The 20,664-nt window shown below is 49.8% G+C and overlaps 1 long non-coding RNA gene across 1 annotated transcript; it reads right to left on the minus strand.

Moving 5' to 3' along the window:
- Positions 1–573: 573 nt before the first annotated feature.
- On the minus strand, positions 574–19,385 carry LOC142417556 (uncharacterized). Its single transcript, XR_012778050.1, has 3 exons — positions 18,510–19,385; positions 17,912–18,420; positions 574–621 (listed from the first exon to the last, which is right to left on the minus strand). It is a non-coding gene; the product is annotated as an uncharacterized LOC142417556 (long non-coding RNA).
- Between the last annotated feature and the right edge of the window lie 1,279 nt (positions 19,386–20,664).

Genomic DNA, 20,664 nt, shown 5'->3' on the forward strand with positions numbered 1-20,664 from the left:
TAAGCAATTCTCGTGAGTCTTTAACTGAGCGGAATGCAGGATCTGACTAAACTAATGGTGGATAGAGCAGGGCCAGCCCCATGCTCAGCCCCTTTTAAAGCCTGGGCCCAGCCCCCATCCTCACCTCATGGGTCCCACCTGTGCTGCCCCGGGCCACAGCTGGAGCCCATGGGGAACAGGGGGCCAATTACCCCAACCCTCACAAGCCAGACACAGCCAGCAACCTGGCACAGGCATGGGCACACACCACCACCAAGCTGGTGCTGCCATGGGCAGATGCTGCCGCCAAGCTGGCACCGGCCTGGCAGACTTTAGTCCACAGCCTAAAGCCGAGGTTGGCCTCTAAACAAGAAAACATGTGAAAGCATCCTTACAGGATGCCGGTCCAGTGGTGTCCATGATAGCTCTCACAGCCTCCCACGTAATAGACAGCTCCCCTGTCCGGGACCACGTTTTGCATGTCCCAGGCCCTCCCCGCACCCACGTTGAAAATCAAACAGAACAATTAGGGACTCTGCTTCATCGCCTCAGCCTCCAGAAGAAGCTTCCTTCCTCTGCTAACGGTCGACACAGATATCCCCAGGCTGTTCCTTGAATGCAGGCTGGCCTTGGGTGCCTGTACTGCCAAAGGAAGAGAAAAAGATCATGCTCTTGTAACGTGCTCCATCATCCTCTTGTTCTTCAAGAAAACAGAAGAAAGCTACCATCCCCATTGCTACATAGGAGAAATTTGTGCAGGGGATGGCTGAGCCCATCCCCAGAAATGGAACACTCTGCTATGACCCTGCTTTGCCTTTTGGCGACAGCGCCCGCCATCGGCGTGCCCCAAACAGGCGAGGTCCCGTTCAGGCTGGCATCCGCCACAAAGAGGAGAGGTCCCCTGTGGGCTGGACAGAGTCAACTGAACAGAGTCTTCAGAAGAACTTAGCCGTGCATTCAGTTTACAAGTAAATCCCACCCAAGCAACGGTAGGGGGCATTCTGGCATCTAAAGGAATTCAGGAGTTAATTTAGTGTTCCCAATGGAACTTTCCATAGCTTGTAAAAACAGCCTTAAAGTCTTTTTCCCTCTTGCACCAACAACGCTTATTTTAGTTCTACTTAAGGGTCCCCTACAACTACTTACTACAGCATGTGTGGCTCCACTATCAATTAAAAATGAAAAATCTCTTCTTTCATTCCCCAGCTTGGCTGGAACCAGAGGATCGTCTGGGGAAATTTTAAGAGATTCCTCCGGCCCCCTTCAGTCCAGCCCAATCTCCGGCATGACTCCAACGGCTTCTTCTGTCTCTCTTTCCCCATTACTCAGACGGCATGGACAATTTTTTTCCAACGGCCCTCTTGCTTACAATTTGCACGCCGATTCCTTCCCGGGGGAATGTCATAACCCTTTCTACTATTATTTCTACAGCCCCTTCCTCACCCACAAAATTCACCTCGTGTATTTTCCCTCCCTTTTTCCTGGTCTTCCGTCAAGGCAGCCAGCAAAGCAGCTTGCAGCGTTACTCGTCCCCGCTTCTCCTTCTCTTCTCTTTCCTCCCGATTATTACGTACCTTATATGCCATTGAGAAGAACCGTGAGATTGTCATGCCATCCTCGCCCTCTACCTTTTGTCATCTCCTTCTTATATCTGCTGCTGCTTGACCAATAAACAGCGTGTTAAATAACTTTGAATCGCTATCATCTTCCGGATCCAGATCTGTCCATTTTCGAGCTACTTCACGCAATCTCTCAGAGAAGGCTGACGGGGTTTCCTTATCTCCCTGCCTTACTTCAGATAGTTTAGATAAATTCTTAGGCTTTTGCGCTCCATGTTGAATCCCATACAAAATTAACTGTTGATATTCCTTTACCCTCTCTAATCCCTCACACTTGTGTTTGGATCCCACTCCGGATCCTCTTTCGGGAGGTACATATCGGTATTAGGCACCCCCCACCCCCCCGCCTTGTTGGATCAGTCCCTCTCTAGCCTTCTCTAAAATTCTTCTCCTCTCCTCAGTGGTAAACAAAAATTCTAGGAGAGCCTGTACATCTCCCCAGTTAGGACTAGGAGTTGTGATTAACGGTACTATACATTCCTTCTGGATTGTTTCGATAGGATCCGACTGCCTGTTTGCAGTTTAAGAAATCAGAAGCAGTAAAAGGCACGTGTACGTACGCCGCTCTTCCTTCAGGGCCTACAGCCTGTCTGAGGGGAGCTCAAACTATCGCTTTCTGTCCCCTTGTTCTTTTAGAGATAGCACTCGCAACTCCGTCACCACTTGAGCTATGCGATTTGGGCTGTTTGGGGGGAGCTACCAACAGCTGAATATCCTCTTCTGAATTTGCCCAGTCAATACAACGAGGTTTTCCCTTTTTCTCTTTTAACACATATATTCCAATCTGATGTTTAGAATCCACTAAGCCACCTTTCTTCCTAATATCCCAATCGCGCCTTAACGAAAAAAAACATATCCACATAAGGCATTTCATCCCATTTTTCAGTTCCCCGACAACACAACATTAATTCCGATATAGTGTTATATTTCAAGGATCCATTCTCAGGCCACTTTTCACCATCTTCCCATTGATATTGTGGCCACCGTCGATTACAATATCGTTTTAGCTGATTTTTAGTCGTGGCATCTCCCCCAAATTTATTGCAATGCTTCAGGAGGCATCCTAGGGGAGAGCAAAGGTGTGCCTCCTGGGAAGCAGCAGCACCCACATCGGTACCGAAAAACCCAGTATTTCTATACAAACCAGAACGAGGGACGTCTCCCTTTGTCGTGGTTTAGCCCCAGCCGGCAACTAAGCACCACGCAGCCGCTCGCTCACTCCCCCTCGGTGGGATGGGGGAGAGAATCGGAAGAGCAAAAGTAAGAAAACTTGAGGGTTGAGATAAAAACAGTTTAATAGGGAAAGCAAAAGCCGCGCACACAAGCAAAGCAAAGCAAGGAATTAATTCACTACTTCCCATGGGCAGGCAGGTGTTCAGCCATCTCCAGGAAAGCAGGGCTCCAGCACGCGTAACGGTTACTTGGGAAGACAAATGCCATCACTCCAAATGTCCCCCCCTTCCTTCTTCTTCCCCAGCTTTATATACTGAGCATGACGTCATGTGGTTTGGAATAGCCCTTTGGTCAGTTTGGATCAACTATCCTGGCTGTGTCCCCTCCCAGCTTCTTCTGCACCTGACGGAGCACGGGAAGCTGAAAAGTCCTTGACTAGTACAGCAACAACTAAAACATCTCTGTATTATCAACACTGTCTTCAGCACAAATCCAAAACATAGCCCCATACCAGCCACTATAAAGAAAATGAACTCTATCTCAGCTGAAACCAGGACACCCTTCGTTACTCAGAACAGGACAGCGTGCAGAAACAAACAGAACTACGCTGCTGCCACCTGTCTTTCCTGGTGCGTCTGATGCAGAGCCCAGAACAGAACAGAGGCTGCCTGCTTCCCGAGACATCTTGCCCCTACCCCCTTTTCTCCTACCCCCCAAAAATACCTCTTGTCAGGAACGTTGCACCGTTTTGTCACTTACCGCCCGACCGCAGGAGAGGAGCTGAAGGAGTCCCCGATCGACGGGTCGGTGCGCGCTGGAGTCCGCTCAGGCCTCTTCTCCCTGTCGGATGCGGCAAGACGAACCGGGCGAGGCTGTCAGCTCGGTCCCATCTGGGGTGTCAAAACTGTTACCCCACAAGCGTGAGGTCCTTTACCCGGTGTGCGGGACGCCAATATACACACAGGGCAGAGGTATTTTATGGCATGTCTGCGCAGAGATGGGCGCTAGGCGGTAGCTCCGCAAAGCTAGCGCAAAGTTCGGTCACGCAGGTACGGTATTTATACAGTCTAGCAATACATAGGCATAAGTAATTACACAAAGCGGTTTCCTATCGGTCTACATTTCTCTTGTTTCAACTTAAAGCTACAGTGCTACTTTAATATGCTGCGCACGCTCAGAGGTAAGGGGTCTCTGCTTGGGCTGGGGTCTCCAGCTCGAGGGGTGTGACTTTTAGTATTATAATGAGGATAGTTTGCGTGAGGGTGCTTCTCATCGCACTTCTATGAGTCGTTTCAGATGGTTCCCAAAACATCTTAATTAGCTCACGGATTTCTCCAGGATGTGCTTTACTCCCAAGGACAGTAGTTCTCGTTTAGAGGTTCCCCTTTCCAGCCTGAATCCCCCTTGTCACCTTTACGTAAATCCTGGCCTTCCACCAGCTCCTGTTAGACTACACCTGGGCTGGCAGATGGCCAGGGCATTGCTGCTGTTTCTGTGCTTCTGTACTGGACAGGCTGGAACTCCAGTGTGAACTCAAGTCAAAGGGGCTGTAACCTGTGGATGAGTCCACGTGGGAGCAGGACACCCCAAAGTGTCTGTGGCTGTGGATAAGCTGATGCCAGAGCAGGTACGTCTTGACGTGTCTGTGGCCATGGTTATGTCTGTGCTGCAGCAGGTATACCTCTGAAGGGATACTGGCCCAAGGATAAGCGCACGCTGGAAAAAGGTACACCTCAAAGAATCTATAGCTGTAGATAAGTCCATGCTGCAGCAGGTACACCCTGAAGCATCAGCGGTTGCGCACGAGGTCGTGCTGGAGCACCTGAAAGCTTGTGGTCACGGATAGACCCATGACAGAGCAGGTACGCCCCTGGAGGGATTGCAGCCGTAGGTAAGGGCACGCTGGAGCAGGTTCACTCCTGAAGGGACTGTGGCGGTGGGCGAGGCCATGCCAGAGCAGGTATATATCTGAAGGCGTGGTGGCCCCTGGAGAAGGCCACGCTGGAACAAGGGCACCTCAAAGCAACTGTGGCTGTGCATAAGTCTATGCTGCAGCAGGTAGAGCCCTGGAGAGACTTGGCTCATAGATGAGGCTCCACTTGGAGCAGGTACACCCCTAAGGGACCGCAGTCCGTGGATAAGTCCAAGCCAGAGCAGGGGCAAGGGGAGGAGTTCATTGCAATGTTAAACCCGATGGTCTGGTCCAAAGGGACCAGGGGTGGAGACTGTAGTGGAAATACCTTTAAATTGTTGTAACCCAGGATTTGACTTGCATGTTATGGGAATGACTACGGCAGGAACCACCTGAACCAACGGAGGACAAGCCTTACAAGAAGCAGTGCAAGTGCAGCAGTGACCCAGCCTGAGCTGTCTTATGACCTATACGAGCTTGGAACACTGATCGTGCAATTGACACATGAATACCGGACAGCTTTTCCAAGACTCATTTAGCAATAAGCAAAGAAAGTTATGGGTACAAGGAGCCTCACGCATAGCTTTCCTATCGCATGTAATTTGAGTACGAGCCAGCCACTTTATCTATAAATATGACAGCCTAAGTGAGCCTTCTTGGCACTCTCCCTGCCAGGCAGCGTGGCTGTATAGCGGTGATCTCCCCTTGAGCTGGGACACCTCTCAAGGTTGCTCCTCGAGGCAGAGAGACCTTTTACCAACAGCAGGTCTTTGGTAAGCGACCTGTATCACGCATAACCTTGTAGTATGGTAACTTTGACAAACTTTGCATATGTAATCCCTTAGACATAAACCGTTGTCCAAGTCTGAGACTAAGATTGGACCTAGCTGCACCTAAGCTCCATCAGGAGTTTAGAAAGCAAGGGGTCTACTCTGAACCTCGTGACTCAACGGGAGGGTCCTCTGTACCCTTTTGTATCCCCGGTCTCTCTACGAATCATTCTAACTCGAGCGTAACCCCATTTTCCTTTGTGTGTTTCTTCCATGCAGTAATAAGAGTGAACCTTGCCATTGAACTTTGTTAAGTTGCACTTTTACAACATCATATTAAAACCCCTTTTTCCCATACCTTTGACAGTGATTTTTTTTAAGCAATCTAAAGCACTCTTTTGCGGCAAACTGGTCTTGTCGGCAGGATGGCAAGTAGTATTGCTGATTACTTACGGAAGCATGGAATAAGTCCGAGTCCCACATTCTCAGAAGAATGGGCTCGTGATAAGTGGCATGATTAGGAAGCCATGAAATAGCAGCTAAAAGTGGCCAGGGGACATATAAAGGATGGAAAAGGGAAAGGAATTATTGGCAAAATGCTAGGTACCTGTTTAGAAGCTGCTTATCAGGACAGGAAAAAGAACAATAAAAAGGAGCAGGACCTAAAAGAAGAAATAGAAGGCAGAAAGGCAGCTGAATTAATACTGTCTTTGAAAATGGAGCGGCCGCAGAAACCCTTACAGGAAGAAAAGGAGAAAACACAAAAGTTGGAAGAAAAGATCGAGATGGTGCTCATGCAGCCCTGCATCCCCCTAATGCCAGGCAAATTAGGAAACTCATAGTGTCCCCAGAGAACTGGGATGGTGATGCTGGGGTGATCCAGATGACCATGAGCAGAACAGTCTGAAGGACCTCGAGGAGGTGGTCGGCGATATAGTATGCAAAGCACTCCATGGGGGTGCATTATGACTGGCAAAATTACAAGAGAAGTACAGCAGAAAGCCACGTGAAACTGAATATTTGCGGTGTGTCTGCCTCAGCAGTGGTGACTGAATAACGTGGAGTGGAGACGAAGCAAACTGGTATTGGGGTCCAGGAATTTTCTTAAACCTAGGACGCCACCCGACAGATGAAGGCCATTCTATCACCAGTAGGGTAGCCTACTGGGCTGGGGGAATAGATGCCTCGGATCGAGGTGATCCTTCTGTAAGTCCCATCCATTCCCTAAATGAACTCTCCGCTGCCATCACCGAAGCTGCCTGCATATGCATAAACATGGAGAGTCCAGTGATACCCCGATATCTGCTACTGTAGATTATAACAGGCTAAAGCCACTAATGAGGGGACCCCTGGCCATTCTTAAACCTCCTTTAATTGCAAAATGGGATGAGATTAAAAGAGACACAGGGCAAAATGAGGAATTTGATGGCGGTGATCCCCACAGACAACTCCCTACATGGGCAGAATTAATGCATGGTACTGTAAATCGTAGCCATGAAATGGGGTGGGAGGATCTGTCAACCGAGAAATCGGCACCAAGATGCCGAACAGGAGATCACCAAGTGTGACCAGTAAAACAAACACCCCCACAGGGAACAGGAACTAAACCAAGGGAAAATACGCCTAAAGACCCATAGGCAGAGTCTCGGGAGTAGAGAAATGAACCGTGGAGGTGAGCATTGGCACTGGGCAGTCCCAGAGCTGCGATTAAGGCACAGCCTACTAGCATTATCCTGAATCCAATTCAAGCATGTCAGAAACACAGCGATGGGGAAAGGACAGAATGTACTCCAAATACTCCGGCGCCACTGCCAGCTCCAAGAAAGAGCGACGACTCTTTCCTCCCCCTTAAGGAGGAATTACAAACCTCGAGATCAAAAAACAAATAACGCCACGAGAGCAATTGGGCCGGTCCGTCCGGCGAGTGGAAGCCTAGCCATGGCTAAATGAAGGAGGCCCTTATATTTTAATTCCAGTTGGCCCTCAACGACAACTGGTAACATTTCTAATAGATACGGGAACAGAAATTTCAATACTAACACAACAGCATGCCAAGAAGCTGGGCGTGCAACCCGGGCGGCAGAGAGTTAAAATAACCGGAGTGAATGGAGCAAGTGTTACTTGCCAAGCCATGAAAGTTAATTTATGGCTCCCGGGCAAGAAGTGCATGTTGTCGACTCGCTTTGCAATCAAAGATCACAGTGAAAATGTTTTGAGTTTCGACGTTTTGAACAGCTGACCCTGGCGGTTCAAATATCAACCCTAACCCTGATAGAAATCAGGAGGGTGCACGTACTCCGCACAGCCCCTGCGCTCCCCGATTCCAAGGTTACTAATGCACTGCGATACCAGATTTCTGCTGCGGCACAAAACAGAATTTCTGAAGTAATAGCAGACTTGGAAAAATGGCACGTTATTTCCACAACCCACTCCCCATACAGTTCACCGGTCTGGCCAGTCCAAAAGCCAAACGGGAGATAGCATCTGACAATTGATTATCGGCACCTAAATGCTAATGCAGCTCTGCTAGCGGCTGCAGTACCTAATATTGCAACTTCAACAGCCACGCCACAAGTGGCCGCACGCCCATGGATGGCAGTGCTAGATGTGAAAGATACGTTCTTTATGGTCCCCTTGCAGGAGGAGGGTAAAGGGAAATCTCCTTTTACTTGGAAAGGCATACAAGACACTTTTTAAAAACTCCCCCGGGGATATAAACATTCACCCACGATTGCTCATGCTGCGCTCGCTGAATTCTTACAGACAGTCTCACTGCCTCAAGATGAGAAACTGTACCAATATATAGATGATAGCCTAATCAGAGGGACCTCCGCTAAAACGGTGGGGGAAGCGGCAGCAGCAGCGTGGCCAACGCTACATAAAGCAGAAGTTGAAATCCCACTAGAAAAGTGTCAGGGACCAAGTAGAGAAGTAAACGTTTTAAGGTACTTGATGGATTGCAGGTAGTGCAGCAATCCTACCAGACACCCTAAGTAAAATAGAACAGTTACAGATGCCCCAGTCTAGGAAACTTCTCCACCAGAAGGACTTGCACAGAAACCCACCACCAGAAAAGGGTACGCCTACCCGATGGGAGCAGCAGATGAAATGCAATTGACTGAAGGACATACAAAAATTTCCAAATTACAAATACCTGTAAACACTGACCCGCTAGCACTAAAAGAGCCATTTAAACCCTCACCGATTGTAAATGCGCCTCCCCTCACGGAGAAAACACCGACCGAAGGCATTTGGTTTACCAATGCCTCAGCAAAGAGGGTAAACGGCAAATGGCAGTACTAAAGCCGCTGCATTAGAAATTACCCCTGGCAAACGAGTAATAGAAGGTGGTGAAGGTAGTGCACAAGTGGGAGAACTAAGGGCAGTTGTTCTAGCAGCAAAAAAACAGAGCAAAAGTTATCTTATGTCGACTCCTATGCCCTGTGGGCAGGTGCCACACAATGGCTTTGTCAATGGGAAGCAAATAGATCCCCAGTTTGGAGAACCGAAGACTGGCAATTATTATTAGATATAGCCAAACAGGCACCCTTTAAACTAGGATGGGTAAAAGGCCACGTAAACAATGACCAACCAGCCACAAAATGAATCACCAACAAGTAGATGTATTAGCCAGAATTAGGGGAACAAAAACAGGAGATACATGAGATCCCGAATGCTACCAACTGGGGGAAGGGTTACATCAAAAATTAGGCCCCACAGGCTGAGAAGCACTTTATTTTGCAGCCCAAAGCTGAGGCTGGCCTCTAAACAGGAAAACACGTGAAGCCATCCTTACAGAATGCCCCCAATGTAAATGGAAGTTGCAAACAGATCACCCTGCTACAACAGCACCCCTACACATTAATGAGGGAAAAACCCTCTGGTCAACATGGCAAATTGATTACATTGCATCCTATTGTAGTTTTGTTAGTTTTAACCTTATTATGTTTATTGCTTATAATCGTTCTGTGTATCAAAGTTTGGCAAAAAATGAAACAAATTACATCAATCCAGCAGGAAAAACGCATACAATCAATTGATTCTGTACGTAAAAGAGTATATAACTCACATTAATTAGGACACTTAAACTAAACAGCTTATCAAATAATTGGACTCTTACCACTGATCTGCAATACAGCACGTATTTATGACACAGAGGCAAGAGGTAACCGTGCTACCGCTCTATGAGTCGGTAAAGCGGATTGACTGTAGTCACGGGGTGGAGTGTGATGGATGTGCTCGACCTCTTAACCAAACTAGCAATAGGTTGGTACAGGCTCCAAAGGAGGTGAAGGCCTGAGCCGCAGCCGGGCCGAGAACTCCTCCGGTTCTGATCTGTTCCCTGAGAACCCACAAAGAAGCCGAGTGGCACAGTGAGCATCGATATATGTGAGCTTGGAACACTGATCACCTAATTGACACATGAATAGCAGATGGCTTTTCACAGACTCGTTTATCAAGGAACAAAGACAGTTGTGGGTACAAGGAGCCTCACGCATAGCTTTCCTATCTCACGCAATTTGACTACGAGCCAACCACTTTATGTATAGCAATGACAGCCTAAGGGAGCCTTCTATGAGCTCTCCTGCTCAGAGACTGACCTGGGTAACAGGTGCAGACTCAGGAAGGGTTCTGAGGGGAAAAGAGGGGTGCAAAGTGCCCTGCCAATCTAAAACAGGGCTCTGAGGCATAGGAGATGTCTCACGAGACCTCGGTAAAGGGAGCAGAGGAGTCCCGAGGGGGCCCGAGAGACCCAAGAAGCCTCAGAGATAACGAGGAACTCTGAAGGGGTTTTCAACCAAGTACAGATGTCATCAGGAGGCCGAGCGCTGAATGAAGGCATCCTAGATGGCAAAGAGTAAGATAAGAGCGCTCTGAAGCGCACAAAACAAATAAACCAAAAAATCAAAAAGGAGCCAAAGTGCTACAAGAGTGTTGTTCGGTACAAGAAAGGACTCAGATGACCTTGTTATAGACAGCAGAGGAATGAGGAGGGGGCGGGGTAAGAAAAGATGACTTGGAGACCCAGTGAGGGTCTTGGAGTCTCAGGAGGGCATCTAGGCAAACTAGAGATGACTGGGCGAGGGAGGAACCAAACAGAGACACCCTTGATGGCAGAGAGAAAGATAAAGGAGCACTGCATAGCAAAGACAGATGGGAGGCTCTGACGGAACAAGAAAGATGGAAAGGGAGATAATGTGCTACAGGGTGCTGTGGAGAATGAGGAAGGTCTCAGGAGGCATCGTGACTGTGAGGAGAGGGATGTTAAGGGGGGCTGACGGACAAAAAAAGGCTTGGGACAACAAGGAGGAACTCGGGTGATCCTCTGAACGGAGTACAGATGGTCTCAGGTGGCCAGGGACTGAACACAGGGATCCTAGATAGCATAGAGGAACAAATGAGTGCTCTACAGCTCAAATTGCTACGAGATGGATATGGAGCACAAGGAAGGTCTCGGGAGGCATTGTGACTGGGAGAAAAAAAATGTCCTGAGGGAGCCAGAGAGGCAGAAAAAGGACTGGGGACACGATGATTAAATCCAGAGGGGATCTGAATCAAGTAAACATGTCATCAGAGGGCCAGGGAACAAAAAGAGGCACAGCTGGAGGGAAGAGAGGACAGAACACCTGGGCTGCATCACAGATATGGACTCAGGAAGTCTTCTGAGGGAACAAGAGTGGTGCAAGGTCCGCTACAAAGCTAAAAGTGTGCCAAGGGCAACCTTGAAGGCATCGATAGGCATCGTGACACCATCAGAGGGGTCCCAAATGGGCCAGAGAGACCAAAGGCGGCTCAGGGAGACAAGGAGGAAGTCTGGAGGGGATGTGAACAGAGTAGATATGGCCTCAGGAGGCCAGGGACCAAATAGAGGCACCCTAGATGGCAGACAGGATGATAAGAGCACTCCAGTCACAAACCAACAGGAGAACAGGCTTCAGAGGTAACGAGAGAGGATCAAAGTCTGCTACGGAGCAAAAACAGGGCTGTGGGACAAAAAGAAGGTCTCGGGAGGCACGGTGACTGGCAGCAGAGGGGTCATGCGAGAGACCCCTGAAAGGGAGGTAAAGTGCTACCAAAACACTGTGGAGCACAAGGAAGGTCTCTGGAGGCATCCTAGATGGCATAGAAAAGAACAAGAACGTTCTTTTTTGGGAACAGAGATCTTAGGAGAGGTGCGATTGCAACAAAGTGAGTCCAAAGGGGGCTTACGGAGTTAAAAGTGTGCTGCTCGGAAGGCATCGTGACAGTAGCAGAGGGGTTCTGAGAGGGACAGACACAAGAAGGCTCGAGGACACGATGAAAAAGTCCAGAGGGGATTTGAACAGGCTACAGATGTCCTCAGGGGACCAGGGACTGAACAGAGCTAGCATAGAGGACAACATGAGCATTCTGGAGGTGAAAGATGTCATCAGGAACGGTTCTCGGGAGCAAGAAGGGTGCAAATTGCGCTACAGAGCCAAAGAGCACTATGGGGCACAAGGATGGCCTCAGGAGGCACGGTGACGGCACAAGAAGGGTGCTGAGAGTGAGAGAGAGACACAGAAGGCGGCTCTGGCACACAAGGCAAAACTCAAGAGGATGTGCCAGCAATGTCCTCAGGGGATGAGCGACTGAATGGAGACATCCTAGACAGCAGTGAATAAGGTAAGAGAGCCGTGGGGCACAATGAAAGCCTGAGGAGGGGTTCTGTCTGAATAAGAGAGACACACAAAGAGGGCTGCAGAGCTCAAAGGGTGCCGTGGGGCACGAGGACAGTCTCGGGAGGCGTCATGACAGGAATGAGAGGGCTCCAGGGGGTGGGGGAAACGTGGACAAAGAGACAAACAAAGGATTGCTGACACAATGAGGTACTCGGGAGGGGACCTGAACAGAGTAGAGATGTCCTCAGGGAACCGGGGACCAAACAGAGGCATCCAACATGCCACAAACAGGCGAGGTCCCCTGCAGGCTGGCGTCCGGCACAAATGGGCGAGGTCCTGTTCGGGCTGGTGTCTGCCACAAACAGGCGACGTCCCGGGCGGGTGGGTGTCGCCACAAACGGGCAATGGGACAATTTTTGTGGCAAACAGGCAATTTTTTTAAAAAAATGGGGGATGTTGTTTTGGGGGGTGTTCTTTGTAGTTCCTCTCCTTTCTACCCAGAACTAAAGCAGTGTTAGTTCATTAATGAATGTACACACTTCCACACGGTACTCTTATAAACATCAGTCACTGCTAATAAGCACTTGATATGGTGGGTACAGAGAAACCTTCTGTTCAGCAAATGCTTTAAGCTTTACTATGCTAAATACTTTATTTTCCAGGTCCTTGGAATGAGCCTTACTGTACCCCACCCCACCCACCAGTTCTATTTGGAATGATTTCTGAAAAACACAAATATTCCACAGCAAATAAGCAACTGACAACCAGACCCAGAGCTTTCCCTTACACGGCAATGCAAACCCAAGCCCAGCATTTTTACTTGCTGATGACTGACAGCGTGTGAGATTGGATCTGGCTGAGGGGATTACCTCCAGGATTTAAGATACGCTGGTACGGACACGCATACGGCTTCCCAGCTGCAGTACCGGCTTTTGGTCACCGGGCGGCAGCAGCGAGCATGGGAAAACGCCGCCAGTGCGCAATGCTGCGGTCGCTGCTGCCACCCGGCGACCAAAAGCCGGTACTGCAGATCGGGAGCTGCGCATGCGCAGTGCCGCGCTTTGCTTCTGGCTGCCAGGCGGCAGCGCTAGCGTAGCGATGCTTCTCTGAGCGTTATTGGGATGAGCGACGAGTGATCCCTCAGCCCAGTGTATACCATCCCAAGACGGTAAATACTTACAGAGGGTACAGGGCTTATTTTTCTCTGCCCTTGTCCCACACCCAGCCCAGGCAGTGATATTCATTGCCTCGGTACCAAAACGCATCCAAGTTGCTCGAGCATTTCAGTCCTTTGCGTTTGACTGCTTTAAGACTCCAGTGGCTGTTTCTGTCCCTGACCCCCACCCCATTCAGCAGAGGGAACCTGCGGGAGAGGGGGAAGAGGGAAGCAGCACAGGGAACCTGTGGAAGAGGGGGTTTTTCCCCCCTGAGTAAGCCCCAGGGATTGCTGTATGGGTCTGCATGCGGCACCAGGGTTGTGGGACCGACAGCAGCCAGTCAACAGATACTGGAGAGAGATTTTAAAAAACAACAAGGCAACACAGATGGCATCCTGTGAGCAGGTCAGAAGAGACCAAAAGCTGCTTCGTGTGAGGGGGCAGCTATGGTTATCAGGAGACAGCACATCTGAGCAGACCGGATGCAAGTGGCTGATCTGCCACTAAGGGATACACTGGTGTATCCCTGATCTGCCACTGGTGATCCTTGAGCTTTATTGTGCTGTTCACACCTTTCCTCACCTCTGTGCTATCAGTACTCTGCTCTCCTAATCCTGCATACACGCAAGGCTTCTTGTGCAGGGCTTGTCACTTAGATAAGAGACACTGCACGATGTTACTTACCACCCTGCCCTCCAGTGTGCAAAGCGATTAGACATGAAGCAGGGAAAGCAAATGTGTATTAGATGTCCTCAGCAGATGACTGTAGAGCCCTGGAGGTTCCATCTTTGCTCTGTATAGGAGCGTAGCTCTGCGCTCCCTGCCGCTCCTGCCAGCAAGCGTCACAGCTGCACTTTACTCCCTGCACCACACAATACTTGGTAGGCTGGATGGGCTGTTCTGCCAGTGTGACAGATGAGCAGCTCAGTTCCTTCAGCTGCCTAATTTGCCTCCTTAAAACATACACTTTGACACTTGCTTTCTTTAATTCAGACCCCTCTAAATATCTCCTGGCCTGCAAGCCACTTTCAGCTAGCAACACAGCTGAAATACAATGCTGGTAGAAATCTAGCTGTCAGCTTGCTCTGATGTCAAAAGGCTTTTACAACTTGAACCCCTGATTGTTTTGGCATCAAGACTGCAAGGCAAGAAATATGCCTCTATTTGAATACGCAAGGCATCTGCCAAATAGCTGTGCACAGTGATACATGGCTGCCTGTGACCGGCACCTTTTCCTGCTAAAACCAGAGCACGGTTCCCTTGTGAAGAGCCATCGACAGTGCAGAACCTCAGACTTCCCTGCACCAGATCCCCAGGGAACAGCATCTTTGACTGGAGTGTGCAGCAGCCTCTTGTCGTCCCAGCCCCTTTTGCCCTTGAGAAAGCGGCTGCCTGTAGCAGCAGCAAAGCCACTGCTGCCCAAAGGAGAAAGGAACAACTTGGTGTAAAGCTCTGCAGGTTGCCTGTGTCCCATGCAGAGTCAATGGCCTCGGCAGCCTATAAATAGGGCAAAGCTACCAACCTGAGAAGGAGTCACAGGGTGTAGCAGTTTCTGCAACAACCATACTTTCCAGCCTAGCTGGATAGAGCAAGAGGCAAGAGAAAAGGGCCTGTTGGGTGCCTTGAGAGGCAGAACTGCTGTCAATTGTGCCATGGCTGTTTCACTCTGTCTCTGGCAGAGTTACTTCCCAGAGGTTGGGAGACAGGTATGTTTGCACAGCATGCTTATGGAGCAAAAGGCACTATAAAGCAGCAATGAAGAATGAGGATGGCCTATCAAGATGCTAGGAGTAACATGGAGAGCCTAAAGCATTAGCCAGGCAGGGCTTGCAACTAGCCTTGTGTCATGGTTTAATCCCAGCCAGGAACTAAGCACCACACAACCACTCACTCACTCCCTCCACCCAGTGGAATGGGGGAGAGAATCGGAAAGGTAAAAGTGAGAAAACTCACGGATTGAGATAAAAACAGTTTAGTAATTAAAAAGAAACAACAGCAACGTGTAAGGGAAAGAGGGGAAAAAATAAGAGAGACAGAGAAAAATAAAATCCAAGAAAGACAAGTGATGCAAATGAAAACAATTCCCAACCTATGACCAGTCAGTCCTGAGCAGCAGCCCCCCACTAACCTCTACCCCTAGTTTTATTGCTGTGTCCCCTCCCAACTCCTTGTGCCCCCCTAGCCTACTCACTGGTGGGGCAGTGTGAGGAGCAGAACAGCCCCTGGTGCTGTGCAAGCGCTGCTCAGCAATAACGAACACATCCCTGTGTTACCAACACTGTTTTCAGCACACATCCAAAACGTAGGAGGAGGGAGAGTGGGGTGCAGGGAAGTGAGGGGGTATTGGAGTTTGGGTGGGGAGCAATGGGTGGGTTGGGGGGCACAAGCAGCGCCCCAGGGGTCTGGAGGCAGAGGGGTTCAGGGGACGGTGCAGAATATGGGGGGGAGCAGGGGTGGAGGAGGAAGAGGACAGAGGGGGGTGGAGGAAGAAGAGGAGGGAGGGGGAAATGGGGACACAAGATAGGAGGGCAGGGATTGTGGAGAGGGGGTGTCACGTGAAAAAACTCACGTGGGGTATGTTTCAGTGGAAAGCATGGGGGAGGAGGAAGACAGGGGGGAGAGAGCCAGACCCTGCGGGGAGGTGGGGGAGAGCCGGACACTGGCAGAAATACCCAAGGAAGGTCTAAGACACAGCAGACAGACTACACAACACAGACAGCAACTGTTCTGCCCAGCACACACTAGTGTTGTACTGAAGAGTAACCTGCTCCCTTCACCTGGCCAAAGGGGACTGTTCTTGAACAGCCCTCTCCCCTACACTAACTTTGAAACCCCTCCCTGCATTTCCCAGCCTTGTCACCTCCCCCAGCCCCCCCCCCCCAGCCCTGCTCCCTCAACTTAGCTTTCAGAGGGCCAGGGATCTGAATCCATCCTCAACAAAAATAACATCATCAACTAACTGGGATGTTCCTGCAGTCACCAGGTTCCTCTTCATCATCTGGGGCCTGATGAGATCCACCCGAGAGTACTGAAGGAACTGGCAGATGCGCTCACCAAGCCACTTTCCATCATTTACCAGCAGTCCTGGCTAACTGGGGAGGTCCCTGCTGACTGGAGATTAGCAAATGTGACACCCATCTACAAGAAGGGCCGGAAGGAGGACCCGGGGAACTACAGGCCTGTCAGCCTGACCTCGGTGCCAGGGAAGCTGATGGAGCAGATCATCCTGAGTGCCATCACACAGCTCATAGAGGATAACCAAGGGATCAAGCCCAGCCCACATGGGTTCAGGAAAGGCAGGTCCTGCTTGACCAACCTGATCTCCTACGACAAGGTGACCCGCCTAGTGGATGAGGGAAAGGCTGTGGATGTTGTCTATCTAGACTTCAGTAAAGCCTTCGACACTGTTTCCCACAGCATTCTCCTGGAGAAACTGGCTGCTCATGGCTTGGACGGGTGTACTCTTCGCTGGGTAAAGAACTGGCTTGATGGCCGGGCCCAAAGAGTGGTGGGGAATGAAGTTTACTCCAGTTGGCGGACGGTCACCAGTGGTGTTCCCCAGGGCTCTGTGTTGGGGCCAGTTCTGTTTACTATCTTTATCAATGATCTGGACAAAGGGATTGAGTGCACCCTCAGTCAGTTTGCAGATGACACCAAGTTGTGCGGGAGTGTTGATCTGCTGGAGGGGAGGAAAAGGCTCTACAGAGGGACCTGGACAGGCTGGATCGATGGGCCGAGGTCAGTTGTATGGGGTTCAACAAGGCTAAGTGCAAGGTCCTGCACTTGGGCCACAGCAACCTCATGCAACGCTACAGGCTTGGGGAAGAGTGGCTGGAAAGCTGCCCAGCAGAGAAGGATCTGGGCGTGCTGGTTGACAGCCACCTGAGTATGAGCCAGCAGTGTGCCCAGGTGGCCAAGAAGGCCAATGGCATCCTGGCTTGTATCAAAAATAGCGTGGCCAGCAGGACTAGGGAAGTGATCATGCCCCTGTACTCAGCACTGGTGAGGCCGCACCTCGAATACTGTGTTCGGTTTTGGGCCCCTCCCTACAGGAGAGACATTGAGGGGCTGGAGCGTGTCCAGAGAAGGGCAACGGAGCTGGTGAAGGGTCTGGAGCACAAGGCTGATGGGGAGCGGCTGAGGGAACTGGGGTTGTTTAGCCTGGAGAAAAGGAGGCTGAGGGGAGACCTTATCGCTCTCTACAACTGCCTGAAAGGAGGCTGTAGAGAGGTGGGGGTCGGTCTCTTCTCCCAGGTAACAAGTGACAGGATGAGAGGAAATGGTCTCAAGTTGCGCCAGGGGAGGTTTAGACTGGATATTAGGAAATTTTACTTCACTGAAAGGATTATCAAGCATTGGCACAGGCTGCCCAGGGGAGTGGTTGAGTCTCCATCCCTGGAAGTATTTAAAAGACATTTGGATGAGGTGCTTAGGGACAGGGTATAGTGGTGGTCTTGGTAGTGTTAGGTTTACGGTTGGACTCGATGATCCTAAAGGTCTTTTCCAACCTATACGATTCTGTGATTCCGTGAATCTGTGATCTGCCAAAAAAAAAAAAAAATTAAACAAACAAACAAACAAACAAAAACGCAACCACAAACAACCCCCCCAAAAAAAACCAACAGTGCCAGCAGTTACCATCACATCAGCCAACGCCAACCTCTTCCACAACACCCTCCTCGCAAAAGGGCTGTGGCATTCTGTTCACCTGCTCTGCACCAATTCCAGAGTCAGACGGTGTGGCCGTCATCGCTTGTGGCACCTAGGATACCAAGAGACACAAAATTACCGTTGCGCTTGTGAGAAGTCATGAGCCCCATGCTCCTCTTCTCTGCTACCCCAGCTCGCCTCAAATGTTCATCCAAATCTGAAAGTAGCCCGCATGGCATCTGCAAAACCAGAGTGAAACATTTAACCGAGTTGCCATATGATTCTTCACTATTAGACACCAACCCAACCAACAACCTCCTCACCTTCTCAGACTGCTCATCGGCGTGCGGCTTTGCCCCTCTGAGGCTCTGTGCAGCACTTGAGAAAAACAAAGCAAAAGACACATGCTGAGATACTGCCTGAAAGCTCAGCGATTGCCATCTCCCTCTCCTTTACCTTGGCCACTCTCCCACCCAGCCTCCGCTGCTTTGTGCCGCCATATTGAGGCTTGCGCACCACCTGTAAAACCCAAAAAATGGGATGATTATAACTTCACCATACAACACCTGAAAAATAACGGCTACTTCAGCCCACTAGACATTGCTCACCTTGCCAAAGTCAGCTCCAGTGCCAATATCCTTCTTCGCTCCTTCAAAACAAAACAAAAAAAAACCCAAAAAACACACAAGCTAGTGATATAGCCACCAGTCACATCTTCCTGCTGGCACCACATGCCAGCCACCTTCTTACAGCACTCCACTCGGCTCCTCTGTCACCCTTTGGCACACAGCTCATCCCCCTGCATCTGCAAAACCAATATCAAACAAGTTACCTGGATGCTGCGCGATAGCTAACAATTCCAGAGGTCTTGTTCCCATTTAGGAATACCATCTATATTCCAACTACAGCCTGCCATTAAAAAAAAACCAAACCTGAAGCATTAAGCCCCACACATACAAGCCTTAACACCTTTGAGATTAAATCTGCTCAACTACCACTTGAGCAGCCTCTCCCAGATGGCTCTGGTTATGCCCTCTGCTTCCTCACCAGCTGCAGATAACTACTTGCTCCAAGATGGACTGTACGGCCTTTGCCTACAAAATCTAGGCATATCAACATATTAACCATACACTCTTATTGCTACTCTTCCCCTGACTCTACCATTGCTACACCCCCAGGCAGAGCAGCTCCAACCCAGACACACACATCCACAGACTGACACTGCACAAACAATACAAACAACATAATCCAAAAACGTGAGAAAATTCTTGGCAAGAAGAATGACTTCCAGACCAGAGACACCGTCGGGCGAGAAGACTTATGGGGCCATGAGGAAGAATCTACAGCGGCCTTGGAAAAGTCAAATGCTGTGGCCTGTAACAAAAAGGTATCACCCCAACTGGGATGATGGATCCACCAGAAACCTGTCTCTAAGACCTAAAAACATAAGGACACAGGGAAGAATTCCCAGAAAAGGGCTCCCTGAAAATGGATGGCTCAAGAGATGCTGACACTGCTGAGGAGGAATTAGGCATAGCGGGAGTGAAAGGGTTAACAAGATTGAAGTACTGAGGATCCAGGTCATGTCCGAGGGTAGGAGGCTGTGTATGAGGAGCAGGAGTAGGAGATAAGCAAGCGCGTGATTTTTTGTTGTGAAGAAAGGAACTGTAAAGTTGCAAAAAGATAGCCAATCGTACTAGCTGAAGGGACGCATGAAGGACGCGTGAACAAGACATATAAACCAATAAGAGTTCTCTCAGTAGCGCATGTACAAACAATTAGAAAGTATATAAGCCATGTAATATTTCAATAAAGTGTCTTCGATTTACCCCTCGATCGGAGTCCGTGCATCAATCTGCTACAAATGGCGCCCGAACAGCGACTTGAAGTCTGCGGAACAGGAGACTTGAAGTCTGCGGGACAGAAACTTGAAGTCTGCGGGACAGAATCGCGGGAGAGAGCGACCGGTAGCGGAGCCTGGCTGAACATATAATCAGCGGTTGGAGAGCTGAAAAGTCCAGACAAAGTAATCACCTGGATTAGGTGAGCAGCCAGGGACAAGCCTGACTGAACATATAATCAGTGGTTGGAGAGCTGAAAAGTCCGGACAAAGTAATCGCCTAGATCAGGTGAGCAGCCAGGGACAATGGGGGCAACAATGTCTGCAGAAGAAAAATCGGTGGTAACTATGTTTAAGAAGATGTTAGAAAAGTGCGGCATTAAGTATAATGAGACGCAACTGCGCATGCTGCTCGCCTGGCTTAAAAGCCGAGGTGTAACTCCAGAATTGACTGAGATCTTTGAAATATGTACATGGGAAACGGCTGGACAGGTTTTATGGAACGCGGCTACTAAGGGGGATTCTAGTGCTACGGGCTTGTTAACCACGTGGCGCTTAGTTACAGACTCGTTAAAGCAACTGAAGGCAGATCGCACTGTAACAGCTGCCGCTGCAGCAGCCACTGTAAGAGAAAGACAAAAAGAAGCGGCGGCTGCCACAGCTAATGGACTAGCGCCCACTGCACCTCCCTCGCCCGATTTTTCACCACCACGTCACCTAGGGATATGGATTTGTCGTTTGCAGAGGACCCGTACAAGGAGAAAAATAGAGGGGACTTTGAATGTGTTGAAACAGATTATGATCCAAGGAAACATTGGCAGAAGTTGCGGCAACAAGCCGAAAAAAGCGGCGATCAGGATATTGCTGCTCTCATAGCGTGTCCTGTAATTCGAGACGCTCAGGGGCGGGCAGAATGGCAGGGG

Source organism: Mycteria americana, chromosome 15, assembly GCF_035582795.1.
Source record: "Mycteria americana isolate JAX WOST 10 ecotype Jacksonville Zoo and Gardens chromosome 15, USCA_MyAme_1.0, whole genome shotgun sequence".
NCBI classification, from domain to species: Eukaryota; Metazoa; Chordata; class Aves; order Ciconiiformes; family Ciconiidae; genus Mycteria; species Mycteria americana.